This window comes from Centruroides sculpturatus, unplaced genomic scaffold (genome assembly GCF_000671375.1).
Source record: "Centruroides sculpturatus isolate CEXI.00-Female unplaced genomic scaffold, Cexi_2.0 scaffold293, whole genome shotgun sequence".
Lineage (NCBI taxonomy): Eukaryota > Metazoa > Arthropoda > Arachnida > Scorpiones > Buthidae > Centruroides > Centruroides sculpturatus.
The window spans coordinates 385,623-393,804 of NW_019384893.1; the positions used below are offsets into that span (position 1 = coordinate 385,623).

At 31.3% G+C, this 8,182-nt stretch overlaps 1 protein-coding gene across 2 annotated transcripts in view; it reads right to left on the reverse strand.

Annotated features, from left to right (window-relative positions):
- Nucleotides 1–8,182, reverse strand: part of LOC111631324 (nucleoside diphosphate-linked moiety X motif 19-like) — a 22,383-nt gene that overhangs the window by 9,424 nt on the left and 4,777 nt on the right. The window lies entirely within an intron of this gene.

Sequence of the window (8,182 nt, forward strand, 5' to 3'; positions counted from 1 at the left end):
CATTAGTTATTTTAAAAAAATAATAATTATATATATTTATTTATTTTTTCATTATATTTATATTTTTTTTCTTTCCGTCCTGTGAGACTAAAAAAATTTTTTTATAAAGCCCATTTATGGGTTGGGCCGGGCCTATAATGGAGAGGCCAGGTAATGAGGAATGGCCAACTCTCAAAAAATTCACGGAGTTTATCGATCAGGGATCCGAATTCTTTGCCGGGTCCCTCAGCTGACACCTTAATTTGCCCAAATATCATTAAACAATTAATAGAAATTTAAATTATTATCTGATTGAATTTAAAAAAAATTACAGGAATTTATCACGGGCGGCCGATTCCGTCCCCATTCCTCATCATCCGGTGGTGAAATGTTTAGGTTAACAATTGAATGCACAGAGATAATTCTGATTATTATCTCTGTACGAAATTGTAAATTGTGTACAGTAGAAGAATAAAGAATTTTTAAAATGTGTTAGATTGGTCACTCGGTGTAATAAACTCTTACGTAAGTTAAGAAAGTACCGTTCGGAAATGAAAAACTCCAGTTGTGATGTGGAAAATTAAATGGTTATAGACTTTTCACAGGCTTTTACAATCTTTCCAATTGATATTTTGGAGTAAGATTGTACGACATTATCTAAGTTTAAAGTAATTCAACGTAAATGCCGAGTTTCCTAATAATTGGACGAACGGTCTAAGTGTGTATAGCGAACAAACAAACAAACATCCTCATTTATATATATATAGATAAACGTGTAAAAGAAGCACTGGTAGATTATTCATCTGTTGATCTATTGAACAGAAACCTATAAAAAACTTAGGCGCCGAAGATGACTTTAGAAGCGATCTGCCCGGACAAGAAGGTCAGATCGCTCCTATTACCTTACCGCCAGATCACTCCCATTGTGAGCCTGGAAGAATCCACGATGGATATGATAAGAAAAAAGGTCTCTTAATGCCCACAGGAAGGAAAAAATAAAAATAAAATGACAATTTTTTTTTTTTATAAATAAAATTTTAAAGATTTGATTATAGAAAAAAAATCCAATAATAAGTTGCTTAACTTTTCCGGCAATATTAGGTGGCACCATCTATTATGATATTTTATTAAAAATTTGTTTATATTTTTAACTATTATAAAATGACAAAAAGCTTAATTTTGAGAGGAGAAATGGGTTTTATAAAAATTTATAAATGATAATAAAACGTAAAATCGCCTTTAAGTCTGACCTTACTGCAGATACACACGACTCCCTTTATCTCTCCACCCCTTCGACCTGGACGGACGGGATGGCCGAGAGGTCAAGGTGTCAGCCTACCGCTCTGGGGGACACGGGATCGAATTCGGACGGGTGGAAAAATCCCCGGGGATTTTTCGGATATGTCGGCCTCCAGCTGCACCATTGTGCACCTGGCCGAACCCATAATGGGCTTGCTAAATGAGGTCCTCTTAGTGCCCACAGGACGGAAAGAGTTAATTAATCTTTAGTTCGATACAAGTATCTTTTATGAACACGATAAAGTAAAGTCTTTTCGCACTTATAAAACACACTGAATCATAATATGTAATTTATCTTAATTACACGTCAAAGAAACAAGTTTTTCCTCTTTTACATTGTATGAAAACACTCATTACTTAAGTTTTGTAAACAGTAAATAAAGCTTATCAATATCCGTCATTAAAGTTATTTTTATATCTATATTATTACTCATTTTATTTTCCCTCATACTGATATAACGTACATTATATATTACCCTAAGCTTTCAGTTGTCTGTTCGAGATTAAGTTGAGAATTACACTTACAATCCCTACGTAATAGTCGAAGAATTAGAAGAATAATATTTACACACGTAAGTGGTATGTAAAAAAAAATTGTATAAGTACATAAGGGCAACAATAAGAGTCACGTGCTGCTCGCTTGCTACAGTTTGGCCACCTATTATATATATATATATATATATATTTATTTATTTTTTCATTATATTTATATTTTTTTTCTTTCCGTCCTGTGAGACTAAAAAAATTTTTTTATAAAGCCCATTTATGGGTTGGGCCGGGCCTATAATGGAGAGGCCAGGTAATGAGGAATGGCCAACTCTCAAAAAATTCACGGAGTTTATCGATCAGGGATCCGAATTCTTTGCCGGGTCCCTCAGCTGACACCTTAATTTGCCCAAATATCATTAAACAATTAATAGAAATTTAAATTATTATCTGATTGAATTTAAAAAAAATTACAGGAATTTATCACGGGCGGCCGATTCCGTCCCCATTCCTCATCATCCGGTGGTGAAATGTTTAGGTTAACAATTGAATGCACAGAGATAATTCTGATTATTATCTCTGTACGAAATTGTAAATTGTGTACAGTAGAAGAATAAAGAATTTTTAAAATGTGTTAGATTGGTCACTCGGTGTAATAAACTCTTACGTAAGTTAAGAAAGTACCGTTCGGAAATGAAAAACTCCAGTTGTGATGTGGAAAATTAAATGGTTATAGACTTTTCACAGGCTTTTACAATCTTTCCAATTGATATTTTGGAGTAAGATTGTACGACATTATCTAAGTTTAAAGTAATTCAACGTAAATGCCGAGTTTCCTAATAATTGGACGAACGGTCTAAGTGTGTATAGCGAACAAACAAACAAACATCCTCATTTATATATATATAGATAAACGTGTAAAAGAAGCACTGGTAGATTATTCATCTGTTGATCTATTGAACAAAAACATATAAAAAAACTTAGGCGCCGAAGATGACTTTAGAAGCGATCTGCCCGGACAAGAAGGTCAGATCGCTCCTATTACCTTACCGCCAGATCACTCCCATTGTGAGCCTGGAAGAATCCACGATGGATATGATAAAAAAAAAGGTCTCTTAATGCCCACAGGAAGGAAAAAATAAAAATAAAATGACAATTTTTTTTTTATAAATAAAATTTTAAAGATTTGATTATAGAAAAAAAATCCAATAATAAGTTGCTTAACTTTTCTGGCAATATTAGGTGGCACCATCTATTATGATATTTTATTAAAAATTTGTTTATATTTTTAACTATTATAAAATGACAAAAAGCTTAATTTTGAGAGGAGAAATGGGTTTTATAAAAATTTATAAATGATAATAAAACGTAAAATCGCCTTTAAGTCTGACCTTACTGCAGATACACACGACTCCCTTTATCTCTCCACCCCTTCGACCTGGACGGACGGGATGGCCGAGAGGTCAAGGTGTCAGCCTACCGCTCTGGGGGACACGGGATCGAATTCGGACGGGTGGAAAAATCCCCGGGGATTTTTCGGATATGTCGGCCTCCAGCTGCACCATTGTGCACCTGGCCGAACCCATAATGGGCTTGCTAAATGAGGTCCTCTTAGTGCCCACAGGACGGAAAGAGTTAATTAATCTTTAGTTCGATACAAGTATCTTTTATGAACACGATAAAGTAAAGTCTTTTCGCACTTATAAAACACACTGAATCATAATATGTAATTTATCTTAATTACACGTCAAAGAAACAAGTTTTTCCTCTTTTACATTGTATGAAAACACTCATTACTTAAGTTTTGTAAACAGTAAATAAAGCTTATCAATATCCGTCATTAAAGTTATTTTTATATCTATATTATTACTCATTTTATTTTCCCTCATACTGATATAACGTACATTATATATTACCCTAAGCTTTCAGTTGTCTGTTCGAGATTAAGTTGAGAATTACACTTACAATCCCTACGTAATAGTCGAAGAATTAGAAGAATAATATTTACACACGTAAGTGGTATGTAAAAAAAAATTGTATAAGTACATAAGGGCAACAATAAGAGTCACGTGCTGCTCGCTTGCTACAGTTTGGCCACCTATTATATATATATATATTTATTTTTTCAATAAAACTATCAGAAAACAATTTAGTGAATTAGAAGGTTCTTCCTCTATTTTATTATTATTATTTTGAAATAAACTTTTAATGGGTTGATTTTATAGATTCGAGTGTGATTTACTTTTCATTGACCCAAATGTCTAATCAAGTTTAGTGTTTTTTTGTTTTGTTTGAAACTAGTTACTCGGCATCAACCAAAGAAAAAATTTTAATTTATCTTCGATTTTCGTTTCCGGGTATTTCAATTTTTTTTTTAATGATATTAAAGAATAATACACAGATTTATTCACTCGTGAAATTATTATACATATATTTTTTATATTAAATATAATGATTTTTTAAAGATGAAATCTTCTTATATAGAAACCTAATTTTTAATAAATTTACCAACGTATAAAACAATGGAATAAATGTAGGACTTTCTCGTTATTATTATTATTATTTTTAACAAAAACTAATTATGTAATTATTAAACTAATTTCAGACGTAACTTTCTTGAAGCTTATATAATAAATAACAGCATTGGTTAAAAAAAATAATCTTTATAGATGGCCGGATGGTCCACCTATAAAATTAAAGTTTAAGGTGCTTTGAAAGACCTAGGTCATCCCCAGTCTCTTGCACGTGACTGCCTCTATTGTGGTCCTCGATGAACAAGCGATGGGTAGTGTCCAACAGTGATCGAATGCATTGATATAAAACACTAGACACTGGTAGTTAGTCGCGAGTCTAAGTGAATTTTCCGACTCTTCTTTACGTGCCTAACTCATTAGTAGGGGTCAGTTTCTCATAGAAAGTCATTCCCCTTGGTAGATCGTCCTTACGTGCCTTATTCCATCAAATCTACTCAATCCTATCCTACAATGGGTATGATTAAAAATGCCCTCTTAGTATCTCCACAGGGAGGAGACGTTTAAAAAAAAACACCAGTCTACAATGTACAGTTTTATCTCATAACTTCGATTAATTAATTTAAATATTATTATTAAATTTTAATCTTAATCTTTTAAAATTAAATTCTTGCAAAGCGTTACAGCCGAATGCATTGTATAATTTGTAATTAGACAATTAATTAAAGTATAAAATTTTAACAAATATAAAATTTGAATGCCCTTAAAATTTATTATATCAAATAATATATAAATCAATACACTTAAATTTAATTAAATTGAACCAAAATCATTATTATATTAATCCATAAATTCGAAAAACATTTAAAGTCCATACTACAAATCTATTTTAATAATAAATATTAATGATAAATACAATTTATAATAATTAGAATAGCACACAATATGCTAATTATTCTAATCAATAATCAATATATTACTATAGTGTACCAGATATTTTCCAAATTAACTTTTTGTATAGAAAATAGAGTGGAAAATGGGTCATATTTATACTTATGTAAGACCTTTCAGAAATTCAAAAATGATTATATTTATAATTTTAAAATTATNGGGTCCCTCAGCTGACACCTTAATTTGCCCAAATATCATTAAACAATTAATAGAAATTTAAATTATTATCTGATTGAATTTAAAAAAAATTACAGGAATTTATCACGGGCGGCCGATTCCGTCCCCATTCCTCATCATCCGGTGGTGAAATGTTTAGGTTAACAATTGAATGCACAGAGATAATTCTGATTATTATCTCTGTACGAAATTGTAAATTGTGTACAGTAGAAGAATAAAGAATTTTTAAAATGTGTTAGATTGGTCACTCGGTGTAATAAACTCTTACGTAAGTTAAGAAAGTACCGTTCGGAAATGAAAAACTCCAGTTGTGATGTGGAAAATTAAATGGTTATAGACTTTTCACAGGCTTTTACAATCTTTCCAATTGATATTTTGGAGTAAGATTGTACGACATTATCTAAGTTTAAAGTAATTCAACGTAAATGCCGAGTTTCCTAATAATTGGACGAACGGTCTAAGTGTGTATAGCGAACAAACAAACAAACATCCTCATTTATATATATATAGATAAACGTGTAAAAGAAGCACTGGTAGATTATTCATCTGTTGATCTATTGAACAGAAACCTATAAAAAACTTAGGCGCCGAAGATGACTTTAGAAGCGATCTGCCCGGACAAGAAGGTCAGATCGCTCCTATTACCTTACCGCCAGATCACTCCCATTGTGAGCCTGGAAGAATCCACGATGGATATGATAAGAAAAAAGGTCTCTTAATGCCCACAGGAAGGAAAAAATAAAAATAAAATGACAATTTTTTTTTTTTATAAATAAAATTTTAAAGATTTGATTATAGAAAAAAAATCCAATAATAAGTTGCTTAACTTTTCCGGCAATATTAGGTGGCACCATCTATTATGATATTTTATTAAAAATTTGTTTATATTTTTAACTATTATAAAATGACAAAAAGCTTAATTTTGAGAGGAGAAATGGGTTTTATAAAAATTTATAAATGATAATAAAACGTAAAATCGCCTTTAAGTCTGACCTTACTGCAGATACACACGACTCCCTTTATCTCTCCACCCCTTCGACCTGGACGGACGGGATGGCCGAGAGGTCAAGGTGTCAGCCTACCGCTCTGGGGGACACGGGATCGAATTCGGACGGGTGGAAAAATCCCCGGGGATTTTTCGGATATGTCGGCCTCCAGCTGCACCATTGTGCACCTGGCCGAACCCATAATGGGCTTGCTAAATGAGGTCCTCTTAGTGCCCACAGGACGGAAAGAGTTAATTAATCTTTAGTTCGATACAAGTATCTTTTATGAACACGATAAAGTAAAGTCTTTTCGCACTTATAAAACACACTGAATCATAATATGTAATTTATCTTAATTACACGTCAAAGAAACAAGTTTTTCCTCTTTTACATTGTATGAAAACACTCATTACTTAAGTTTTGTAAACAGTAAATAAAGCTTATCAATATCCGTCATTAAAGTTATTTTTATATCTATATTATTACTCATTTTATTTTCCCTCATACTGATATAACGTACATTATATATTACCCTAAGCTTTCAGTTGTCTGTTCGAGATTAAGTTGAGAATTACACTTACAATCCCTACGTAATAGTCGAAGAATTAGAAGAATAATATTTACACACGTAAGTGGTATGTAAAAAAAAATTGTATAAGTACATAAGGGCAACAATAAGAGTCACGTGCTGCTCGCTTGCTACAGTTTGGCCACCTATTATATATATATATATTTATTTTTTCAATAAAACTATCAGAAAACAATTTAGTGAATTAGAAGGTTCTTCCTCTATTTTATTATTATTATTTTTAACAAAAACTAATTATGTAATTATTAAACTAATTTCAGACGTAACTTTCTTGAAGCTTATATAATAAATAACAGCATTGGTTAAAAAAAATAATCTTTATAGATGGCCGGATGGCCCACCTATAAAATTAAAGTTTAAGGTGCTTTGAAAGACCTAGGTCATCCCCAGTCTCTTGCACGTGACTGCCTCTATTGTGGTCCTCGATGAACAAGCGATGGGTAGTGTCCAACAGTGATCGAATGCATTGATATAAAACACTAGACACTGGTAGTTAGTCGCGAGTCTAAGTGAATTTTCCGACTCTTCTTTACGTGCCTAACTCATTAGTAGGGGTCAGTTTCTCATAGAAAGTCATTCCCCTTGGTAGATCGTCCTTACGTGCCTTATTCCATCAAATCTACTCAATCCTATCCTACAATGGGTATGATTAAAAATGCCCTCTTAGTATCTCCACAGGGAGGAGACGTTTAAAAAAAAACACCAGTCTACAATGTACAGTTTTATCTCATAACTTCGATTAATTAATTTAAATATTATTATTAAATTTTAATCTTAATCTTTTAAAATTAAATTCTTGCAAAGCGTTACAGCCGAATGCATTGTATAATTTGTAATTAGACAATTAATTAAAGTATAAAATTTTAACAAATATAAAATTTGAATGCCCTTAAAATTTATTATATCAAATAATATATAAATCAATACACTTAAATTTAATTAAATTGAACCAAAATCATTATTATATTAATCCATAAATTCGAAAAACATTTAAAGTCCATACTACAAATCTATTTTAATAATAAATATTAATGATAAATACAATTTATAATAATTAGAATAGCACACAATATGCTAATTATTCTAATCAATAATCAATATATTACTATAGTGTACCAGATATTTTCCAAATTAACTTTTTGTATAGAAAATAGAGTGGAAAATGGGTCATATTTATACTTATGTAAGACCTTTCAGAAATTCAAAAATGATTATATTTATAATTTTAAAATTATATAAAAAAA